This window comes from Gorilla gorilla, chromosome 6 (assembly GCF_029281585.2).
Source record: "Gorilla gorilla gorilla isolate KB3781 chromosome 6, NHGRI_mGorGor1-v2.1_pri, whole genome shotgun sequence".
In the NCBI taxonomy this organism is placed as follows: Eukaryota; Metazoa; Chordata; class Mammalia; order Primates; family Hominidae; genus Gorilla; species Gorilla gorilla.
The window spans coordinates 91,410,742-91,436,260 of record NC_073230.2 but is presented as its reverse complement, the minus strand read 5'-3'; the positions used below and the strand labels follow the sequence as shown (position 1 = coordinate 91,436,260).

The 25,519-nt window shown below is 39.6% G+C and overlaps 2 long non-coding RNA genes across 2 annotated transcripts in view; one reads left to right on the top strand and one right to left on the bottom strand.

Moving 5' to 3' along the window:
* Positions 1-25,519, bottom strand: part of LOC129534641 (uncharacterized) — a 215,458-nt gene that overhangs the window by 80,092 nt on the left and 109,847 nt on the right. The window lies entirely within an intron of this gene.
* LOC129534640 (uncharacterized) lies at positions 1,555-23,407 on the top strand. The gene is made up of 3 exons (XR_008681290.1): positions 1,555-1,630; positions 4,561-4,638; positions 23,273-23,407. It is a non-coding gene; the product is annotated as an uncharacterized lncRNA (long non-coding RNA).

Sequence of the window (25,519 nt, the reverse complement as noted above, 5' to 3'; positions counted from 1 at the left end):
AAGCAGTTGTTTTCAGCAAGTGTGTGGTCCTTAGACAAGCAGAATCAGTAGTCTCTAGGAATTTTGTTTAGAAATGCATATTCTTAGACCCCATGCGAAATCCATAGATCAGAACCTATTGGAGTGGGGCTCAGCCCTCTATGCTTTGATAGGCTCTTCAGATCATTCTGATGTCCACTCAAGTCTGAGAACCACTGCTCTAGTGCTGTGCTTCCTAAATCTGGATGTCCATCAGAATCTCCAGAAGAGCTTGTCAAAAAAAAAAAAAAAATCCAGATCAACAAATGATCTCATGCCACTCCTCCAGATTCTGATTCAGTTGGTTTGGGACCAAGACGTTTATCTTTTTAAAAGATGCCTCTAAGTGATTCTGTTGATTATCTGGGTTTAGGAACCACTTTATAAACTACCAGATTTCAGTGGCTTACATTTTGGGGGAATGGGGGAAAAGGAGAAGAAAGAGAGGAAAAAAGGAGAGAGAAGGAGGGAAGGAAAAGTGGGGAAGGAGAGAAAGAGAGGAAAGAAGAGGAAAAGAAAAGGGGGAGGGAGTATGGAAGGGGAAAGGACAGAAGAAGAGCGGATGAAATAGCTTTTCTTTCTTTAAATCAAATACTTCACTGATACACCTATATTTAATAACTAGTTTCAGAATTAAACTTTAAGAATTTACAGTAATTGCAAGCTTTTCAACAAAGTCTAGGATAAAAAATGGTTTCCTTTCTCCCAAATTCTTGACTATCACTCATTGTTTAATTTAGCCCTAATTACCTACCAGACTTCACTAGAATATAATTGTCTAACACACTTGAAATATGTATCTTGGAGTCAGACCCCTAAGGACTTGTCCTTAGCTCTGGAATCTTAGAGTTGGAATTAAAAAATCCTGCCAATAGTTTGGCCTCAGTATTCTCCAATGCCAACTTTTCCCCATTGGAAATACAAGAAGCTGTTCCTCTCCAGTGTTAATTGAAGGCAACGCCCATCTAGCCCCTCCTCAGCTGAAATCATCTACCATCTTCTCTGACTCCCCTGTAATTGACCTCCTTGTGTGCCTAAGAAATTCTATCATGTAAAATGTCTGCAAATGACAGAACCAAAAGCTCTTGCAACACATTTTGAAATATAAGAAGAAGAAAAACATCATTTTCCACTCTTAACAAAGTATTACCCTTCTAGTTGTAATTTTAGCTCTGACATTTTATTATGAAATAAAGGTCCCTTTCTAACTCCCTAGACTAGAGGGCTGGTAAACTATGACCTGTTACCTGTTGTTGCACAACCACTGAGCTAAGAAAGGTTTTTACATTTTTAAATGGTTGAAAATGCCAACAAATAATATATTTCATGATACGTGAAAATGATATGAAATTCAAATTTCAGTGTCTATCAGTGAAACATTATTGGAATACAGCCATATTCATTTATTGTCTATGGCAGTTTTTGTGTTACAAAGTACAAAAGCAGAAATATTCAAATGCAACAGAGATCATATGACCCAAAAGTTTCAAAAATATTTTCTATGTGGACCTTTACAGAAAAAATATGCCAACACCTGTTCCAGACTCTGAACTGTTGAAGGGAATTGATCCACAGCTATTTATCATAGCCCTAGTTATCTATCCCACCTTGAGTAAGTACCCAACTTCATGTTTTTCATTTTATGGATGCATAATTTGTTTTGCGGTTTTTATAATCCACCTTGCTTCTGAAAGAGCTTCTTCCTTATATCTTATTATATTTTAAACAATATTTAGAATAGCAGCTTTAACAACAATATAAAATAGAGATTTCCAGGATTTGACCCACCTGGTACAAGGGAAAAGTAAGGGGAAGGAAGCCAGGGCTGAAGCTTAATGAGGAGTGGATTTGACTCTTCTCTGGGGCTATTTTCTGCCCTAAAGCAAGGACATCGCTTTTTCTAGCAAAGATTTTTTTTTTCTGTCATGAATAAAAATAGCCTTCTTTGTACAAAGCCAAAAATGTTTTTAAAATTACACTTTCAACAGTTTTAACTCATTTTTCATTTCATTGTAAGTTCTTATTTTGTTCCTGCAAAGAATCCAACAGGAACATACTTATCAATCATCTCTTTCAAAGAGAGAGTATTGACATCTGAATTACATCTAAAATAGAGGGAGAGGGGATGAAGGGGAAAGTATGAATCAGTCTTAGAAAAACAACAGTAATTCTAAAGATCTAAAATTACTCGAGAAATAGGGTCATCAAGAAAACATAAAAACCAGCAGCAACCATTTATCAAGATTGTGGCCAGCCAAAGTCTAAAACAAATGAACAAACAAGCAAACGAACATTGTTTCCTAAAAAATAAAAAAAGAAAACATCGGCTGCCTGTGACCAAGATTTTCCTCTTTGTGTTTTTAAAATCATACAGAAAATGAACCAAGAAGTACAGAGTTCACTTTTTAGATTTCTAATAATGATGTGACCTTTGGTTTCAGATCAGTTCTCATAAACATCTATTTTTCATTTTCAACATTACTGGTATCTTCAAACAGTTCTACAATAAAATAATTCACAAGTACATGTAAATGATAGTTCTTTTGCATGTAAAATTGCTAGGTGATGTACTAGTTTTATATGCAAAATTTCATTTTCTTTGCACTATTTTCTTCGTAAATGCCCAGTAGCTTATGAAAGTAATAGAAATCCTCTTCTGCCATCTCAAATTACATGTCACAATCCCAAGAATTAGGTGCCAGAGAAAATTGCTACTCAGGAATATTATTTTGATTTTACTTTTAACAGTAAGCATTTCTTTGAATGTAGCCATTCTGTTGTTGATCTCATTTTTAGTGGCAGGGCAAATGAGCATATGTCAAAACATGGTGGAAACTTGTGCTGAGATCTAGATTGAACAAGGAGCAGGTGAAATGTCTACAAATTGTGGATTTTAGAAATGATAAATGCTTCATGGCCTACATGCCAGACAACTTTTAACTGGAGATAAAGCAGCAAGAATAGTTAAAGGAAAACACTACTCTTGTCATTAAAAAAAAAAAAAAACAAAAAAAACACCCAAATAGTTAAATGTACTCAGTGGTTAATATGCAAGGTACTGTGTTAATTTTCTTACATGCTTTATCTTGGTTAATTACCTATCTGATGTCTCTATTTTTCAAATTTTCAACACTTTTGATCCAATGTTCCATCAAACAGCATCTCTTAGTGGGTGCAAATTGGTTAAATAGTTAGGAAGAGCCAAAGGATGCAGCAGTGCCCTTGTCTAGCTCTTCATCCTAATAGTACCCAGTCACCTGGGGGAAGGCAATCTCCAGGACAAGCCCAAAGTGCCTCTGATGTCTGTCTAGGTTTTCACACCACAGCACTGCAGAAACAGGGGCAGTCATTTTGCTAGATTTCATGCATTGTTCCCTTCTGAGGATTATGACATCTGGTAATGAATTGGTTAACACTGCGGAGGAACAGGAAAGTTGATTTATGGATTTTCTGGAAAAACTGGGAAGTCAGGAAACATAAATTACATTTTTTTAAACTTTTGTACTCCCTACCCCCAACCCTTGCCCACAGAAGTTTTAACTTTAAAGCAATGATAAAAAGGTGAATTTTAAATTAGGACTTTAGCAATCACTCAAATAGAAAGAGTAAGCTGGTTTCAGAGTTCAGCAGAATTGAGGAAACTTCATATTTATTTTGCTTACTCGAGGATGAGCTCCTGCGGGGAAAGGACCCTAACAATCCCTAAATTTATCCATTGCTTACAAGAATAACTAAGCTCATTTTTTAGTATATCCCATGGCTACTGATATAAAGTAAAATCTTACAATAATTTGAAACCTTTTTCATAATGGAGGCATTGGTAATCCTGAAGGGTTTTTAGACTACCTTTCCTCATGTTTGCCTATATTGTTGGGAATTCACCAAGAGGTAAATCACTACAGTCAGAAACCATGGTGAATATCTGCAGACATCAGTTGCCATGAGACATTCCTTGCTTGAAGCCTAAGAAGAGACAAATATTTAAAATTATTGATTTTTGACTATTATTCATAAATTAGTCTCAAGCTGTCTAGTTTTGACTATTGTCTTTTTATTTTAAAATATTTGATATGTGAGCAATTTTCCCACTACTAAAATGTCATATATTCATGACAGATTTTTTTTTTTTTTTTTTGAGACAGAGTCTTGCTCAGTGGCCCAGGCTGGAGTGCAGTGGCGCAATCTCGGCTCACTGCAAGCTCCGCCTCCCGGGTTCACGCCATTCTCCTGCCTCACCCTCCCGAGTAGCTGGGACTACAGGCGCCCACCACCATGCCCGGCAAACTTTTTTGCATTTTTAGTAGAGACGGGGTTTCACCATGTTAGCCAGGATGGTCTCAATCTCCTGACCATGATCCGCCCGTCCCGGCCTCCCCAAGTGCTGGGATTACAGGCGTGAGCCACCGTGCCCGGCCTCCATGACAGATATTTTAATGAAAGAGCCTAAATAAAATTTATGTCCAATGTTCTAAAAAATTACATGACTGTTGTTTGAAGTCAGCTGTGAACCAATACTAATTAGTCTATTTCTTTATAAAACAGAGCTAATCATTACAGAGTAAAAACTACAATATACAGACCAGATATCTTTGGAAGATGAAACAAATCTATAATATCAAGGTAATAAAACAACCCAAAACATAAAAACTAAAAATGTTGTTCAAAATGTTTATGCTTGTGAAATTTGCATTTTAAAATACTGGTATAACTCCCATTTGAAAGCATTTTGTGTTTTTATGCAGTCTCATTAATCATGGCATAGTGTACAGCTTTGAGATAAAATGAGTCTTTAAGAATGTGTGGGTCTTGTTCTTTAGTTAATGGAGAGTTATGAGGCTTTCAAAATCTGGTCATATTGATTAATCCTTTTAGTCCACACCACTACACTATGGAATAAGCAAGAAGTTACACCCTTCAGATAGGAACTCTCAGTAAGGGTAACGGGTTTACCAAGGTTACAGGGTTATAAATGCTGGAGTCCTTACAAGAAGCCAAGTCTTATTCATAATTCATTCTATTCCATAACACTTCTCTATTGTATAGTAAGAATAGCATAGTCTCTTAAAAGTCGCTTCTAAAGCTAAAATTTTATGATTCTGCCCTTCAGTTCCCTTATGTCTATAATGGACATAATACTTACCATACTTACTTGACTCAGTATTGCATATGATAATTCACACCAATGGCTTACTTAGGTAGTCAATATTCCAAGAGGGAAGTGGGACCTAATAGCCTGCAGTTTCCATGAGACTTGGAAAAGACTCAGGTGACTGGACCTGGCGGGAAATTTTCAGAACTAACTATTCAAGACACTGAGAAAAAGTAGAGCTCTGATCTCTCAAAGGTTAGAAAAGACCATGTTAGCAGTGATAAAGACTTGCAATATGCAGTAGGTGGGTAGAAAAGAATATTCTATGAGGGCTTTGTGTCAAGTTTTGGAGTTGGGATAGAAAGGAAAAATGTCATAACTAAAAATATCAGTCTGATTAAAATTGTAACCTGTGATATGTTATAACCATATTTACAAACGGTCTAGACTAGTAGTTTGGATGCTAAAAAATTTATCTTTCCCTGTGTCCTTCATTTTTCTTTTTCTTTTTATTTTCCTCTCTTTTCATTTTTTTTCTCCCTCATTCTCTTCTTCCTTTCTCTTCATCATTGGATGAAGGAAAGCTCTTCCCCGAACTCATCTGAACAATTTTTAAAGCAAAAGAAGAGTTAGAACCATACTATCTGGGGGGATGTGTCTTGAGACAGCTATAGCAATAGCATCTACAGCCTTTCAAATCAAAGAGTTATAATTATAAGAGGGAGATTGTGCTCAGAGTTGGGGGCACAATTTGAGATACAAGCCACCTTATACCAGTAAGGATTACTTTCAACTCCAAGTAACAGAAAACTTGACAAACTAAAGAGCTTATGCACATCAAGGGTTTGTTTATCTTACTCAGTAAGAATCCAGAAATGGGCCATCCAGAGCTGGAGCTACAGTCCAGTGTGAGTGCGTTAAAGAAGGCAGGGCCTTCTATCTGCTCTGTCGTCTCTAGTGAATAAAGTACCTATTGCTGTCTAACAGCATCACCACACTGTAGGGGCCAAGGGAAAATTTCCCCTTTGTCCTCTGAAGATTTGCTGAAAAATCAACTGACAAAAGGCAGATTAATAGGAAAAATGGCATACAAATTTATTAGAGTGTATGGGGGGAATCATAGAGTGATGACCCCACAACACAATGGGGTACAGATGGTTATATACCTTACTTCTTCTTAGGGGAAAAGGAGATTGGAAAATGTGGATGATTTTAGGGGGGCTAGTAAATTATTTTTAGGGAAATTCAATGGGCTTGAAGAACATACAATGGCCTAGTACAAAGTCTGTTGGGCACACAGAGCAGACAATGGTTTGTGAAAAAATTCTCTCCAGCTGTATTGACAGACTTCAGTCCTTCTCCCCCTGCATATCAGTTCAATTTATGAAAACTTGGGGAAGGGTCCAGAGGTAATTGTTTTCTTCTTTGATGGGTCCAGACTAGGCAGTTGGGGAAACTTCATGCCATGTTTTGAGAGTGAGAGAATTGAGAGATGGGAAGAGAGGAAGGTCAGAGAAACCTTGAGGCTTCTTCTTCAATTCAGCATATCAAAGCACCCTATGTCAGTTTCTGATCACCAACAACACATTTAACAGCTTAAAACAACTCAAATTTATTATCTCAGTTTCTGTGGGTCAGAAGGCTCCAAATGTAGTTTAACAGGGTCGTCTGCAGGACTGCAGTCAAGATGTTGGCCAGACTGGGTCTTCATCCAAAGCTTAATGGGAAAGAGCTGCTTCCAAGCTGTCATGGTTACTGCAGGCGTACCATTCCTTGTGGAGCATTGGACTGAGGGCCTCTGTTTTTTGCTGGCTCTTGGCTGGACACAACTCAGAGTTTTCAGTTGGTTCTTGGACAGACGCTGCCCTATATTCCTTGCCACATGTACCTCCCCAACATGGCCTCTTGCTTTGTCAAAGCTAACAAGAGAGAGTCCCTCAGTGAAACAGATGTTACAATCTTAATCACAAGAGTACTGTCTTAACACGTTTACTATTCTATTGGTTAGAAGCAAGTCACGGATCCTGCCAATACTCAAGGGGAGAATACATGAGGGCATGAAGACCAGGTGGTGGGAATTATGGTTCCATCTTAGAATCTGTCTGCTCTACCCAGCATGGGCACAAGATGGCTATTACACCTCCAGACACCCCATGTCCCAGGCAGGAAGAAGGAGAACGGGGATCTGCAGTACGAGAAGACTTCCCTTACACATTATTGGTCAGAACTGTGTTGCACAGTCAGGCCAGCTCAAAGGCGGTCCAGAAATTCTAGTGTTTTGGATCTACATCTATAGCAGGGGCAGCCAAGAAGGGTTGGAAACAGAGCTTGTTGTGTTAGCTAACCCACAGGGCCTGCCACTTATTCCAAAGGAAGACTATTATGGCTGGGCATGGTTTGGAAGAGAAATTGCAATCTTTGAACTGGAAGGAAAATATTTGTGTGACTGAGGTTTTAGTGATTTCACAAATGAGGATTACAAGACATGAGATGACTTCACATGACCACAGTGTGATGTGATTTATTTTTTCTACCTCTCAGGCAGCTGTGGCCTGGAGAAATGAAGAGCTACATATATACATATGGGGGTTATAAAGCAATGAGGTAGATCCAAAGCACATACCAAAACCAGCCTCTAATTTTCTATTCTATGTTGCAAACATGGTAGTAATGCAAATGGACCTGCATCTTTATTCTTCCTTTACTGCATTGGCCATACTTTTTACAAAGCTAGCAAAGAGGACTCTAGCCTTTTACTGATGCTTGAAGAACCTTAACATTTTTGTAGAAAATATGCCATAAAAATGGAAAAGTTAACTATTTTCAGAATTGGTCTTAATGTTATCATTTCCTTATGTGAACTTTGCTCTCACATACATGCCCTTAGCACTTTACTTTAAAATTAATTATGTGTCCTTAAGCTTTGGACAGACTAGCTCTCAATTCAAAATGGACCATGTTGCAAAAGTCAGCTCTCACCTTATTTTATGCTACAAAGAAATCAGTTGAGCTGGAACCTTTCATGAATGTGGTAGTACTGCCTCAAGACAAAGTTTTCTGGGAACAAAATACTTTATAATCATGAAAGAAAATCAAATTATCTTCCAGTTGTGCTCTCCTTAGGTGTGAACATTGTTGCACAAAAACTAGGCTCAACCTTGCCTGTAATAATTTTTCTCTTTGCTGCACAGTTTATTATTTCTTGATGGAATCAAGTCAAACTCTAGCCATATCAAGGTTCTTTATGAAAAAATAGGATGTTCTGTCAGTTTGAGAGATGAGTGGCAACACAAAAGACTTTAGTTATTCAGTTCTCTGGCTCTTATTAATTTTCCAAAAAGAGCATAACAGAATTTCAAATGAAGTTCTCTAGCTTTTCACTCTATTGATATATTTCTAGTTTATTATTATTTGTGCTAGTAAACTGGAATATATTTATATGTTCTGTCTTTATTAACTAGTACCTTTCTTCCAAAAGTTCAGCACTGATTAAAATGTATTGTTAATACTCGGGGCAACATGCAGACACTACTATCCTGAAACACTAGATCTGTGAAATCTGCTAACTTCTTTCTCCCAGGTAGAAAAAAATGGAACACTCTGAAGTAAAGAGGAAGACTGCCCACAGTGAAAAGAAGAAATGAGGCTGTAAAACAGCAAGAGGTGGCTGGGCGCGGTGGCTCACGCCTGTAATCCCAGCACTTTGGGAGGCCGAGGCAGGTGGATCACAAGGTCAGGAGATCAAGACCATCCTGGCTAACATGGTGAAACCCCGTCTCTACTTCAAAATACAAAAAATTAGCTGGGTGTGATGGCGGGCGCCTGTAGTCCCAGTTACTTGGGAGGCTGAACTAGGAGAATGGCGTGAACCTGGGCGGCGGAGCTTGCAGTGGGCCAAGATCGCACCACTGCACTCCAGCCTGGGCGACACAGTGAGACTCCATCTCACACAGCAAGAAGTACACCTGCTTAGAGATTCTTTAGGGGGCAGTAGAATGGAAGGTTTTGGAGTTGGAGGCATAGATGCATTTATTCAGTTGGAGTTCACGTTATATATAAGAGAGATTTGATGCAGATTACAATTCCATACCTTGATGGCTTTTCTAAACTCCTAATTTTTGACATAAGGAAGTCAAAAGGATTCAGGGTAATTCAGGGTGTGTTCTGATGTTACCTAGCATCATATTTCTGTTAGACTCTGGAGGACCTTGTTTTTCTAGCGCCTATAGAAACTCTCTGTTTAAAAAACAATAAGAATCTCCTCTCAGGTAGTGATTTCTCAGCAAGTTTAGGAAACATTTTAGACAGTGGTAGCCCTTCTTGTGCTACTGTTTGAGTGAATCTGACGGGACCAGTCATCTCTGGGCAGCTCTTCTAGTGACCAGCATTTCTGTAGGCTTCTTCCTATTTTAATGTATTTTATTTTATTTTATTTTATTTTTATTATTATTTTTTGAGGCAGAGTCTTGCTCTGTCACCCAGGCTGGAGTGCAGTGGCCCGATCTTGGCTCACGGCAACCTCCGCCTCCCCGGTTCAAGCGATTCTCCTGCCTCAGCCTCCTGAGTAGCTGGGACTACAGGCATGTGCCACCACACCCAGCTAATTTTGTATTTTTAGTAGAGATGGGGTTTCACCATGTTGGCCAGGATGGTCTCAATCTCCTGACCTTGTGATCCGCCCACCTTGGCCTCCCAAAGTGCTGGAATTACAGGTGTGAGCCACCGTACCCAGCCCTTAATGTGTTTCATATGAGCAAGGACCCATTATGATTTCCGCTCTAAGAAACTGCCAGAAAATTAGCAGCTTAAAACAACATGAATTTATTATCTACCAGTGCTGTAGGTCATACATCTGACATGGATCTCCAACCAAGGTGTCCGCAGAACTGCATTTTTCTGGTGGCTCTAGAGGTGAATGAATACACTCCCTTGCCTCTTCCAGCATTGAGATTCCTTGGTTTGTGGCCCCTTCTTACATTTTCAAAGCCAGCAATGGTGGGTTAGAATCCTTTTCACAGGGCATCACTCCGATCTCCTTCCATTTGTCTTTCACTTTAATGGAACGTTGTGATTACCCCTCCTGGATAATCCAGGATAACATTTTTATTTTAAGATCAGCTGGCTAGCAACACTAATTCCATCTGCAACTTTAATTCCCCTTTGCCATGTAATGCAACATATTCACAGATTCTGGGAATTAGATGGGAACATCTTTGGGGGTCATTATTCTGCCTGATACAGTTCCTGAGTTGTGTTTAAAAGCAAGTAAGCCAGGTGTGGTGGCTCACACCTGTAATCCCAGCACTTTGGGAGGCCGAGGTGGGTGGATCACGAGGTCAAGAGATTAAGACCATCCTGGCTAACACGGTGAAACCCCGTCTCTACTAAAAATACAAAAAATTAGCTGGGCATGGTGGCACGCACCTGTAGTCCCAGCTACCCGTGAGGCTCAGGCAGGAGGCTCAGGCAAGAGAATGGCTTGAACCTCGGAGGCGGAGGTTGCAGTGAGCTGATATCACACCACTGCACTCCAGCCTGGGCAACAGAATGAGACTCTGTCGCCAAAAAAAAAAAAAAAAAAAAAAAAAAATTAAAAGTGGTTTTGATCAGCCAGTCCCACAAAGAGCAGTATTAAACCTGTTCAATACTGAAGTATGAATTCAGCTTTATCAACCAGCCTTGACTCACACTTAGCGGTCAGGATATAGTTTTATGGCCGATCAACGGTCTTTCCCTCTTCTCACCCTTCTCAAATTAATAGAGGAGAGAGCTCCCTCTGTATTTATATCTTCCTACTTTTGGTCGCTAAGAATCCCTGTAAGTCCATGTGACAGAGACTGTAAGCTGTTAATCAAAGTCTGTCCTTTCTTGGTCCTCAGATAGACTACTTTTCCCAGCTTCTCTTTAAGTTAGGTGTGGCCATAAACTGGGTTTCAGCCAATGGAAGTGTATGATTCTTCCAGGCCTGGCTCATAAAATTCTCCTGTATGTGGTCTTCCATATTTTTCCCCCTCAGGAAAGAGGAAGGAGGAATCCTGATTATGTTGGAAATGACCGTGGTGATGTTAACATCTAATGGTTTGGCTACCGAAAACTCCTCAATGGCAAATTGTATCAGAGGTGCCTCTGACCTAGAACCCCTGCCTAGGGCTGGTACATAAGAAACAAAGGAAGTTCCTGTTCTAAAAGCTGATGAGTGTATGGAACCTCTTGTTTACAACAGCTCAGCCTGTATTCATTAATTGTTTGCTCCTGCATTCTTGTTTTGTTGCACTCTCTCTTTTCTTCTTTACAGTGTATTTCTCCAGCCACATACTCCCTGTGCTATATTCTTGCGCTGCTGCTGCTTCTGCTGTTGCCTCCCATGCTGTTCTTATTGACTGCTCAGAGTTCTGGACCACCCACTAGCCTATATGATGCTTTAGTGAGTATTAGGAAAGGCATCTTTTTAGGGTGGTCAAAATAAAAGGCACCTTTTCCGACTGATGTACTCCATGAGTGTACAGCTTGACAAATGGACCAACTTTTTGGTAAATCAAAATGTTCCCCTTTCTCTAGGTAGATGCATGCAGGTGCCAGGGCAAGGCTTGGTGAGCTACTTGCAGGCCTGGATTTGGGCTCCCATGTGCCCCCTCATCTGGGCACTTTGTGTATGGCACACACTGCACAACTCCCTATGGAGGCTCTGCTGGAACTCATCCATGGTGCACTTTCCCTCTGCCAATGCCACTTTCACTCTTAGTACCAATGGGCCCACATTAGGGTTGTGTAAGCCAGGCCCCTGTACCTTTGATGACTAAAGACATTTATTCCATCGGAATCATCTTTTTCACTCTTCTATGGAAAAAACATTTGAAAGAAAAATATGGGATTCTGACTGTATGAAGATCCCCTCTGGAATTAGAACCTTAATATGTGCTGTCTCCAGGTATTAATGGATGTCTAAATGGAAATATTCAGAATTGGGGAGGTGTAAGGGGTGGGGACCCAGAGTTCATCTGACGTGGACCATTTCCCTTACCTTTATTCTCCAGGAAGATACACTGTTAGCACACTTATCTGTCAAACAGCCTTGTCTAGTAAACATGGCACCTGGCAAATGCACACCAGTTTGGAGCTTACTGGTATTTCTGAATTGTGGTGCACTGTGTCGCCTTCTTCAAGCTCCCCTCAAACACAGGGAAGTTCCCATATGGATTTTCCAAATCGGACATATTTTTGGGGGGAGGAACATGGGAAGACTACATTTTCCAGGCTGTCTTGCAGTTAGGTATGGACAGGTGACTGAGTTCTGACCAGTAGAATGTGGATTTAGAGTAATGTATGACACTCTGAAGCCAAGATAAAGAAAGCTTATCTTTAAAGAAATATCCCTTCAAGATAAAGAAACCTTATTTTTATGATATAAATACATATTTCTGCATAAAGAAGGTGTTTGTTTATATTGGAAAGAAGTTTCTCTCGTTGTCTCAGAGAAGAAGAGGGGTAGATACCTGGCTCCTATTTAAGCTACCATTTTCATACATTAGGAGTTCCTCTCCTGTAGTACAAAATCCTTCCTTTTTATCTGTAGAGTCTGTTTTTCCTCATTGTATAAATTCCAAAAGGGAAATGGATTAGTTCAGTTATTGCTATAAGCAATAATAAGTCTGATCTTTGATCCAGAAACTTCATGTTTACTTTCAGGAAAAAAGAAATAAATATAGATATTTAAAACCACTCCCTTTGATTCCTTTATATTCTCTCCCAGCTTCTGGCTGGATGCAGAATGCTTAGTAGAGGACTCTGAAGTCTTAGGGAAAAGCAGGGCCACTAGATAGAAGAAACCTGTCTCCCAACGTCTGTGAAGAGAAGATACTTTTTTTTTTTTGAGATGGAGTCTTGCTCTGTTGCCCAGGCTGGAGTGCAGTGGCGCAATCTCGGCTTACTGCAAGCTCCACCTCCTAGGTCCACACCTGCCTCAGCCTCCCTAGTAGCTGGCACTACAGGTGCCCACCACCATGCCAGGCTAATTTTTTTTTGTACTTTTAATAGAGACACGGTTTCACCATGTTAGTGAGGATGGTCTTGATCTCCTGACCTCGTGATCCGCCCGCCTTGGCCTCCCAAAGTGCTGGGATTAGAGGCGTGAGCCACCACACCCAGCCCCAAAGAGAAGATACTTCTGTTGGTCCATGTTGGACTGCCATGTAAGCAAGAAGTTTTCCTTTAATATTTGAAGCCATTGGGATTTGTTTTGTTAAAACAGCTGACCTAACTTATTTCAAATACAACATGAATCTCAGTTCTCATAACTTGACATCAAAAGCACTTGTGTTAGAAGAATTTATGTAAATCTTACAAATCAATGAATATAACACTTTTTATCGTTAGGGTTATTTCCAGATACTATATTGAAAAACTGAAACGATCTTTAAAATATATTATTCAAAATACTTAGCATAATGTCTGTAAATAGAAGACATGTTATATAATAATGATGCTCTTATCTTTTAGGACATTGATATAATAGGTCTATTCACATTTTATTTAAATTTAAATATGTAAATGTCCCTTTTTAAGGAGAGGTTTGGTGTATTATATTGTAATGACATTCAGCCTCACTGCAAAATGTAGCTAATTTAGATCATTTCAGAGAAAATGACAACTGTTCCCTTATTACAAAGAGCATAAATGAGATGATTTCTACTTTTTACTGACTAAAGTTAATCATTGATGTTAATAATACTTTATACTTACATAACACTTTGCTTCAGTGTATTTAATGCCTATTATCACAAATGCTCAAAACATCTCTGTGAGCCAGGCAGGAGACAGAATTTAGTGGACATGTGCGTGTGTGTGTGTGAGAGAGAGAGAGGGAGAGAGAGGAAGGAGAGAGGGAGAGGGAGAAAGGGAGAGGGGGAGAGGGAGGGAGGGAGAGGGAGAGAGAGGGAGGGAGGGAGGGAGAGAGAGAGAGAGAGATTGAGATTGAGTGTACATGCTTCCTTGGCTATCCTACAGATGTAAACAGATAAGAGGCAAGTCCCTTTAGAGCAGATGTTTCCCCACAAGCTCTGTAGAAACTGTGATGTAGGCATGGAAATGAAACAAAGGTATGAGGATATCAATTATTCATACTGGCTTGGCTGAAGTGAGAGTCCAGGAGTAAGTGCAGGTGTCTGGGGGCAACAGAGTCTAGGATGTGGCCACAAGTGTCCCATGGACATGGCACCAGAGTCTGTATTCAAAGTATATTAGTCTTGTTGGGTGATCTTGGCTGTGCCTTGCTTCTCTTGGTTCCTACTGTTTTTCAGCACTTCTCAAGTATCTTCATTGATTCTTTGAGGTACCCAATATTCTAAAGCATGCTTTTTTTTTTTTTCTTAAGTTGTCCTGAGCTGGTTTTTATTTTTGGCAACCAAAACCTCAACTGCCACAAAGTGTTCAAAATTATTATTTTTGGTTTAAAAATTTTGTTGAAATGAAAAACTGGCGCCAGAAGAGAAGGGGAAATCTCTAGAATGAAAAGCCTTCTCAGGAAATTTGAGTAGCTGCCTGAGACCTACTTGCCTTGGCGGGTATCGGCCCCAACAGCTGGTGCTCTGCTTCCCTGCTGGGACTCCTGGTGTAAAGCTCTGTGACTCATTAAAGCACAAGGTGTCTCATTCCTAGTCACCCTTTAAACCTCAGTTGACCTCTCACTTTTTCTGGGAAGTGTCCAAAGGCTTCTCTTCTTTCTATTCTACACAGTTTGTGCTCCCATAGCATGCCCTGCATACACTTCATTGTGCTCAGCACACTGCGCAGCTGTGGCCACATTCTCCACTCAACTGGAAACACCTTTGAGAGGGAGCTTGTGCAATGTATCACTATGTCCCCAGGCCTGATACAGGAATTAGAACATAATAGGGACTCAACAAATGTCTACTGAATGAATTTCTCCAAAATGAGTGCCCTTAATATATTCCCAGGAATGCATGACAAATTTTCGAACTTCTATTTGCTCACATTCTTAAACTGGAAAGCTATTTAATACATGCTGTGGCATTGTTTCCTGCTGTTTTTCTCAGCCTGGACTGGCACTAAGTTCTTTTACATGCATGGTCTCTCTGAATGTTAGTGACATCTAAGGACAGAAACTGAATTTGGGATTTTAGAGACATAAAGGAACTTGGGGATTATTTATCACAAACTCAAAATTGTTACAACAAGAAAACTGAATTTGGCAATTTTGATTCACAGGCTTGGGGACCCATAGCTGGTTAGAAGTCACATCTGTGATGACAAATCTTGTCTCCTGATTTCCAGCCCACTGCGCTTGCCCCTAAACTATTTTGCTCTTTCCCAGTAAAACTGTATGTATACTTCCCAGAATATTTGGCTTGTCCCCAGAAAGGGAAGGGTGGTGACTAATAACTTGTCCAAGGTCATACAGCCAGTGAGTGGGAGGTGGGATTTGAAACTAGGAACATCTGATTGCCACACCTGCGCTCATTCCTACTCAGTCATCTGCTCCTACACAGCATACAGGCATTATGCTAGACAGTCCATATTTCTTATGTTATTTAATTTTTAAATAACCCAATAGAATTAGGTATTATTATCTCTATATATTATGTGAATAATGAATCTGTAGCTCTGCGGGGGATGTTGCTCAAGGATACAAGCTGAGATCCAAACTTGGCCCTTGTGACTCAAAAGCTATCATGCAATTAGATGATCACACAAACGGACTGCTTCCTAACACAGCGGAATGTTGTAGAAGTGACTTGTTCTCCATCTAAGCTTTCCTACCCTCCACTTACCAAGCCCAGCACTTGCCTGATCCAGTCCTACTTTTTTCCTACAATATACTCCTTTTTCTACCCTTTCTATCAGTTTCTTTTCCAAACTGGCTCAGAGCTCACCTCCTCCTGGAAACCCTCCCAGATTACCACTCAGGCTTTCACCATATTCCTCTGCCTTTGCTCAAACATTAGAAGGAGGATTTAGATGTCATGGGCTGTTTGCTCAAACCATCAGGCAACAGTCTTTGCAAAGCATCTCAGAAAAATAGTTATGATTATTTAAAATTATCTAGCTTAAGGGCATTTATTCTAAAAATCTCACAACTACTGGTAACAAATTTAAAAATTACAAATTAGAAGTAATTTGGGGATCACATTCTACCCTTTGTACAGATGAGGAAACTGAGATCTGGAGAGGTTAAGATGATGTATAGAGTTATACCCAAATTTAATAAGTGGTTGAATGGATTTAGGTTTGTTTTCTCCTATGGTCAGTGGAAAATGCAGAGAAAAACCCAGTTGTGGTCAGTTCTGCAATATTTCTTCACAGGAATAGGGTTAGGTAAAATCTCCTTCTAACTTCTTCTTGTTTAGAACAAATTGGTTTTGCCTACCTCTTTTTGTCTTGTCTCTCCTCACCCCTACTCTTCTCTCTCTTCCCATTCTTAGTCATGCCTTATTCCCTAAAGAATTTTAAGCAGCTGCCATATAGTCAGTTTCTCTAGGTTTCCCTTTGATAAGGTTTAGCTCTGTGTTTCCACCCAAATCTCACCTTGAATTTTAATAATCCCCACGTGTCAGGAGAGGGACCTGGTGGGAGGTAACTGAATTATGGGGGCGAGTTTTTCCAGTGCTGTTTTCATGATGGTGAATAAGTCTCACGAGATCTGATGGTTTGATAAAGGGGAGTTCCCCTGCACATGCTCTCTCTTGCCTGCTGCCATGTAAGATGTGACTTTGCTCCTCATTCCCTTTCAGCCATGATTGTGAAGCCTCCTCAACTATGTGAAACTGTGAGTCAGTTAAACCTCTTTCCTTTATAAATTACCCAGTTTTGGGTGTGCCTTTATTAGCAGCATGATAACAGACTAATACACCCTTATAAACACATTTTCTCAGAAGGTATCTTTTGACTCACTGGAATTTGGAACAAAAGCCTTAGCGATAAAACTATAGCCACCTGCCCTGAGTGCTCTCTAGAATACAACTATCCCTCAGAAAGTCATGACCGTAATAGGTGCCTGGCTAAAGGCTCATTTTCTTTTACATATTCCACTATTCATGTTGTTTCATATTCTCCTTTGGATTGACTCAGTTTCCTTTCTAGGGGGATTTATGGAGGTTTCAGGGAGGTCTACATTGAGCTTCCTATAATATTGTTCCAGGCATGGACACAAAAATTTCAAAAGCTCTTTGTAGTATCAACAACAAAAATCAGGCCAGGCGCGGTGGCTCACGCCTGTAATCCCAGCACTTTGGGAGGCTGAGGCAGGCAGATCATGAGGTCAGGAGATCGAGACCATCCTGGCTAACATGGTGAAACCCTGTCTCTACTAAAAATACAAAAAAATTAGCCAGGCGTGGTGGTGGGCGCCTGCAGTCCCAGCTACTTGGGAGGCTGAGGCAGGAGAATGGCGTGAACCCAGGAGGTGGAGCTTGCAGTGAGCCAAGATCACGCCACTGCACTCCAGCCTGGGTGACAGAGCAAGACTCTGTCTCAAAAAAAAAAAAAAAATCAGTCACATGAGCCACCCATTTATGGTTTTTAAAAATCACAACTGTGACTTCCTAATCCCTTTCCAACTTCTTAAAAATATGGAGGTGGCAGATTACCTATAAAAGTTTTTGGCTAGGTGTGGTGGCTTACACCTGTAACCCAAGCACTTTGGGAGGCCGAGGAAGGTGGATTACCTGAGTTCAGGAGTTCGAGACCAGTCTGGCCAACATAGTGAAACCCCATCTCTACTAAAAATACAAAAAATTAGCTGGGCATGGTGGTGGGTGCCTGTAATATCAACTACTAGGGAGGCTGAGGCAGGAGAATCACTTGAACCTGGGAGGTGGAGGTTGCAGTAAGCCAAGATGTGCCATTGCACTCCAGCCTGGGCAACACAGCAAGACTCCATCTCAGAAAAAAAAAAAAGATATTACCACACAAATGGGGTGCTCAGGAAGTTCTCCCAATGTTAGGGCCTCAGGGTATCAACAATTAAATATACAAATCATTTAGTCTACATATGAAGCTAATATTACACGTTGACTTTAAAGATATAGAAAGTGAAGTTTGCTGAAGTAACTTGTCCAAGGTCACACAGCCAGTGAGTGGGAGGTGGGATTTGAAACTAGGAACATCTGATTGCCACACCTGTGCTCCTTCCTACTCAGTGATCTGCCTCTGTGGTTGAACACATGGAGCTTCTCATGTGTGGTGGATCATTGGATGGGAGCAGCACTGGATCACAGATGACACACCCATGCGAGGTAGCTATCTTTTTTCTTTTCTCCCCAAACTAAAATGACACCAGGAAAGTACCAGTATTAGACTTACACAATATAGACACTTTTCTGGGTTCTGGTAAAAGTAAGGAGCCCCCACGTTAAAAGCTATTTAATTTAGGGCTCTTTAGTTTGGGGGTGGTCTATTTGTGTGGAGGATTCCTTTATCTGTCGTGACAAGGATGTCTTAGATTTCATATTGTTTTCTTATTGAAAGTTTGTAAGGTCCTGAAATAGGATAAAATGGAATGGCGCAGTGGAATGCGAGGCATTGATTATTCTAGATAAGTGTTACTGAACTTTTATATCATTTTACTATTTTTGCCAGGATAAAATGGATTCCAGAAGATATTCTTTGTATTTCCTCCTATGACAGTTTCTTATAAAAGGAAAATAACATGTATATTTTATACGTTATTGATATATACATGTATATATTATATATGCATTTATGTATATATGTATATATTATATATACGCATTTATGTATATATGTATATATTATATATACACATTTATGTATATGTGCATATCTATGGAGAATGAAAACCAGAAATACAGAAAAAATTATATATAAAATCATATATACATAATTACATATAAATTATGTGTGTATATATACATATATATATACATATATACACACACATGCATATATATATGGAGAAAAACTATTCTCATTTTCCACTTTTTTACTCACTTTGAATCCCAAGAGGAATTGCCCCTGGATATAGTATTACTGGAAATAAGGCCACCTGATGACTCAGTCCTCCTGACAGAAAAATGGTTATTTCTGGTTGGGTGCAGTGGCTCACATCTGTAATCCCAGCACTTTGGGAGGCTGAGGCGGGCAGATAACGAGGTCAGGAGATTGAGACCATCCTGGCTAACACGGTGAAACCCCATCTCCACTAAAAATACAAAAAATTAGACGGGTGTGGTGGCGGGTGCCTGTAGTCCAGCTACTCGGGAGGCTGAGGCAGGAGAATGGTGTGAACTCGGGAGGCAGAGCTTGCAGTGAGCCGAGATCACGCCACTGCACTCTAGCCTGGGCGACAGAGCGAGACTCCGTCTCAAAAAAAAAAAAAAAAATGGCCCAAGCCATTTCTATTAAACATGCAAATGGTAAAGAGAAAAACGATTTGATAAAGCTTCTATAATAGCTCAAACAAGCAGTTTATGAGCAGAGCATTGACAAGTGACAAATGGCACAAGATCTCTACATGGGCAAATTAGCAGCAGAAGACATTTCTATGCACACTGGGCCAACATTAAGTAATTGGACAAATATGATTGCAAAAGATTTCATCTGTCTTAAAGAGAAATAGAGATTATTGTCAGAGTCCAGATAATTGGGTTTATATGGGTAGAGCGATCTCTTCATTAATTCCAAAACTGTGTAGCTAAAATTAAATTAAAAATAAAAATCTCATGAGGGTATTCTATATAGAATCATGGCTAAGAATATACAGAAAATGCAATAAAAAATAAATTACTAAAGCAAGTAAAGGTTTTCTTTCAATCTTACCCAATCCTTATATTAAATTATCTGAGCTTTAATCTAGGATTTAAAATTATTTGCAACTAATGCTGTTCTTTTTCAGTATACTTCTAACTCATCTTGCCACAGACTCATGTATTATTCAGTGTGTACATGCTTTGAGTCAAAGCATGCTCATTGTGAGGAATATCAATACCAATTAGGTTTCTCAGAAAATAAAACAAGGAAAAGTTTATAAAGTTAAAAACAAAATTGCTTCTTTAAATTCTGTTGGTGAACTGCCGATGGTTTTTGAATCCTATATAAGATGACTTTATTTCTGTTTAAATACACAATAATTTAGCATTGATAGAAAGTGCTTGTGTTTTAAAAGTGTGCTTTTTTTTTCACCTTTGTAAGCTTCTGGACAAACAGCAGAGGCAATTATAGTCTTATGAAAACACAGTCCAATAAATCTTGAGTCAAGGTAATAGTATGTTCCTAGTCGCCCCCTTCCAGAATGGCACCAGGAGTCTGCTAAATCATGCCTTATAGCTATCAGCCCCCCACCCTCCTTGATCCCCCCACATACGGAGCCAGGCAGGAGAAAACGCTCCTTAGGGGGAGGCTTGCCAGTAGCACAGGCGACAACCCCATTCTGGGCTTTGTCAGGGTCCCAGGAAGCCTTTTCTATATAAACCGCAATGATCAGAACAGGCAGATTTTCTTACCTGTCACCTTCCATTCTCTTGAAGATTTAATATTAAAGTTTCCTCTATAAAGAAGAATCAGTGACATGATAATCACAGTAGTAAGATAGCAATATAGCTGAAATATGGGGGAAAATGTTCTAGCAAAGTGTAACACAAAGCCAGTATGTCTCAATATTATGAGTCTGTATAATCCTGTAATTTAAGTTTTTGTTTTCTACTACCATGGAAATATCTTCAAGCGTGCAAATAAGAAACTAAAGATACAGAAATGACTATGACACAGTCCCTGCCATGAAGAAGATCAAGAAGCCTATCCACAGAGAGGGGCACAATTACCACTGATGTAAATGTCATAATCGGAGTGTTTAAAGTTCTTGTTTTGATTTAAAATTTAATACGTTGAATGCAGTAGATGAAAGAAGTAGTCCAGGCGCAGTGGCTCATGCCTGTAATCCCAGCACTTTGGGAGGCCAAGGATCACGAGGTCAGGAGTTTGAGACCAGCCTGGCCAACATGGTGAAACCCCATCTCTACTAAAAATACAAAAATTAGCCACGTGTGATGGTGTAGACCTGTAATCCCAGCTACTCGGGAGGCTGAGGCAGGAGAATTGCTTGAACCTGGGAGGTGGAGGTTGCAGTGAGCCAAGATTGTGCCACTGCATTCCAGCCTGGGTGACAGAACAAGACTGTGTCTCAAAAAAAAAAAAAAAAAAAAAGGTAATTAACACTGTTGATATTTTCAACTTAGGAAACTAGTTTCTCTTTCATTAAGGTCAAAGAGTTAGAAATTATCTCTGTCATCATAAAAATAAATATATACTAAGTGAAGTGAAATAAGGAGAAAAAACTTAAGGTCATTTAATGGTAGCATCAGAGAATATTCATGATGAAGAAAGGTAACAGTAACCCCTTAGATTCAGTCCTAGAGGCTGTTGGGTTTTGCTATGGTCTTCTTTCAGGGATGCACTGATTGCATCAGTAATACCCAGAACCTTATAAGTGATCGAAGGAAATAAAATATTTTGTTCCTGTTTGAATTGTGTTGCTTTCTTAGCCATAAAAATTTGAATGAGAACCCATGTGTACAAATGGGCTTTGGATTCCATACTCCTTCCTAATTTCATGCATTAATTGGTGCTATTTTCTTTTTTTTTTTTTTTTTCCGAGACGGAGTCTCACTCTGTGGCCCGGGCTGGAGTGCAGTGGCACGATCTCAGCTCACTGCAAGCTCCGCCTCCCGGGTTCACACCATTCTCCTACCTCAGCCTCCCCAGTAGCTGGGACTATGGGTGCCTACCACCACGCCCGGCTAATTTTTTGTATTTTTAGTAGAGACGGGGTTTCACTGTGTTAGCCAGGATGGTCTCTATCTCTTGACCTCGTGATCCGCCTGCCTCGGCCTCCCAAAGTGCTGGAATTACAGGCATGAGCCACAGCGTGCAGCCAATTTGTGCTATTCTCTTTTTTGAAAAATCTTATTATTTTATTACTATTACATAAGGCCCTGAGTTTTCTCCCATTCGGGGATATATCCTATTTCCAAAGGGGCTGCACATGTGTGCTATAACCTGTATTTTGGTGTATCTGCAGTTTTAAATGAATATGCAATTAAAGTGAAAGTTGACTTGCCATTTTATTATCTTTTTGAGGTAATCACATATAGATTACACAAAAGCAGAATGTTTAAGTTTCAGATTTTAAGTCACTTAGTTTATTATTTTTCACTTTGGGAATTGAGTTTGAAGTTGTAATGCCATAATTAGATATATGGTTTAACATACAAACACAGGATTTTTAGGATGGTACACAACACATAAAATGGGATCAACTGATATTCTCCTTATCAACCACTGACCAGCAAAAAGAAGAATACAATTAACAAAGGTCTGGAAATGAGTAGGAGAAAGGGCAAGGCATTGGTCAATTGTCTGCAAGACCACAAACCCACATGGCCACCCTAATCATTTCTCAAGGTCCACTCCACAGCCAGGTATTTGTATCTCTTTAAATACCAAGTTAACAAGTAATCGCCTAATCATGGAAGTATAGAGTAGAGGTTGACTAAGAGTTGACAGGGAATATTCAGGCTTTTTAAGGCTTTGTCTTAAATTGTCAGAGGAGGAAGCAAATTGAGAAGAGGGAAAAGGTCAGATCAATCCTTTCCAAAGAAATTCCTTTTCTATGGGAAAAATGGACTGATCTGACCTTTTTCCCTCCTTCCTGGAACCAGAATTTAGGGATTATTGCTATTCCTTGAGTACTAACAGTTTCCTGGATGGGGTAAAAGATACTCTAGTCTGTCATGAATGGCCCTAACCATATAGTCCTAGATATCCTACATTTTTCCTAATAACAGCGGGAATAATTTTATTTTCTTAATTGTTAAAATCAAAGAGCTATAGATGCCTAAAGCTTTAATTTCAGAACAATGTTTTCATATGAATTTGAAAATTATTTGCTAATTTTCAAATTAGTAGTTGATCATTCACGATAATCAAAGAACACTAATAATGATGTAGGAACCAGTTTGAGCCCCAAAGTATTTTTAGTCTTCAAACATTCTTTGTTAGTTGGATGCTGCCAATTTTGATTTTATCTTTTTTCCAACAGCTGCTATCTACAGATTTCACATCTGTTTCTCTAGTATGCCCATAAAAATGTTGCTACTTCCTCTGACTTAAATGAGATTTTAATGAACGTTTCAGGGACAAATCACATGCCTCATAAGACTGCTGCTTCTCCCAGGTAAGCTGACAGCACAACTTTTAATGAGCATAATCAGAAATGAGATGCCGATCCTACCTTCAGAAAGGCAGATCACCATGAGAAGACGATTATTATCCAGCCATTTTCCTAACGAACTGACAAGGAGGCCACGTGCACCAGGAGAGACCTTGAAGAGAGGCTGCTAATTGCCGCCCACCATTCACCCAAGGACGTATGACTAACAGACTCAAATGACAATCAACGAGACAGTTTGAGAGGAGGAAGATTCCAAAGACAGCTTGCCCACCAACTAAGACTGACGGGCGAATAAAGACATTCACTCTGAGCAGAAGCAAAACAAGCATATTCAGATTACTTAAAGGAATTTTTTTGAAATGTAAAGTTTGGAGGTTTAAAACACTTTGCATCTTAGTTGAATATGGTAGCACTAGCATTTGCATATGTCTGGAAATTGAAGCCTTGAATTAAAAAATTTTTCTTAAATTAGGATTCTATAAAATGAACACACAAACTGAATGATACATCAAATAGTTCCAAGTTCACTTTATAAAATATTAAGATACTTTTTTTGTTTTGAGATAGTCTCACTCTGTCACCCAGGCTGGAGTGCAGTGGCACGATCTCTGCTCATTGCAACATCTGCCTCCCGGGTTCAAGTGATTCTTGTGCCTCAGCCTCCTGAGTAGCTGGGATTACAGGTGCACACCACCACACCCAGCTAATTCTTGTATTTTTAGTAGAGATGGGGTTTCGCCATGTCGCCCAGTTGCCCAGGCAGGTCTCAAACTCCTGGCCTCAAGTGATCTGCCTGCCTTGGCCTCCCAAAGTGCTGGGATTACAGGCATGAGCCACTGTGCCTGGCCTAATATTAAGATTGTTTTATTGACTCTTCAGTACTTCCCTTTTCTACCCCCACCATGCATATGCACTTGCCTAAATTTGTTGTAATTATTCCTGTATTTCTAGCAGTTTCTAGAAGAGCCTTTCGAAACTTTAACTCACTGGGTGACCTTGATCAAGGTCACTTGCTTCCTTAACTATAATGGCGGTAATTGGCAGAGACTACCTGGAGGTTGCATCTGTATTAATCATTCAGTGATCCCCAGTGAGGAAGGGTTTGGTGTGTTGGCTCCTGTACCTCCTTCTGGGACCTTAAGACCATAGAAGAGGCAGGAGGAGCTAAAAAACAAACCGTGTTGAAAGAGAAAGACATCGGGCTGTTGCTCACCATTCTCTGCATTCAAATAATGGACAGCAAAGCGTCTGACCCTGCAGTGCCCCCTTTCACCATTACAACCAGAAGTGCAACCCGACTGGAATCAGGCTTATCTTACATTTCTACAAAAGCTGTGATCAAGGATTTTTAATATTGCACTTTAGACTTGGAATCCAGGCCACAAAGAAGTAAAATACCTTTAAAGTGTTCCATTAGGATAGATTCAAATGCGATCTTGGCAAGCATGATTAAGAAGACGAAAAGATTTTCTCATCTTCATAAAACTTAACCCTAAAATGTGGAAGCAAAAGCCATAATCAATTTCAGACAGGTCACAAATCTTATTTTTTAAGGGGATTTTTAAAAAATAACATAAGTTTATTATTTAAATTCACGAGCAATATATGTTCATCGAAAAAGTATTAGGAAACATGGTGAATAAAAATTAAAACAAATAGCAAGGTTGCTAAGTGCTGTTTTGGATTATAAAACACTTGGACTAGAAAAATCAGCACCAATGCCTTATTGCTGCATGCTCTTGGTCAAGTCACTTCGTATTTCTAAATATCATTTTCCTTACCTGTAAAGAGACTATAAAATCTAAATTACAGAACTGTTGTGAGAACTAAATTTAATAACATAGTTAATGTAATTACACAATTACTGAAAAATAGCCAGTGCTCCATAGAAGGTAATTGTTTCTGTTATTATATTTTATTATTAGTCACTGTAATCTCACTGATAACTTTGGCTCAACCATGTTTGGCAAGATCGTTATGAAGTTCTAGGATCTCCTGACCCCATGATCTGCCTGCCTTGGCCATTATAAGATTCTAGTATCTATAAAGCTTTTGTACCCATGGGTTATTTTCCATTATTCTAACCACTGAAATAACAAGTGAGGTTGATTGTTTCCAGTCCCTTAGAAGACAGAATTAAATGCTGCACTATTTGGAAGGAGTAGGCACTACCTCAGGGAACAACCGACTGATCCTGCCAACTGGTACGT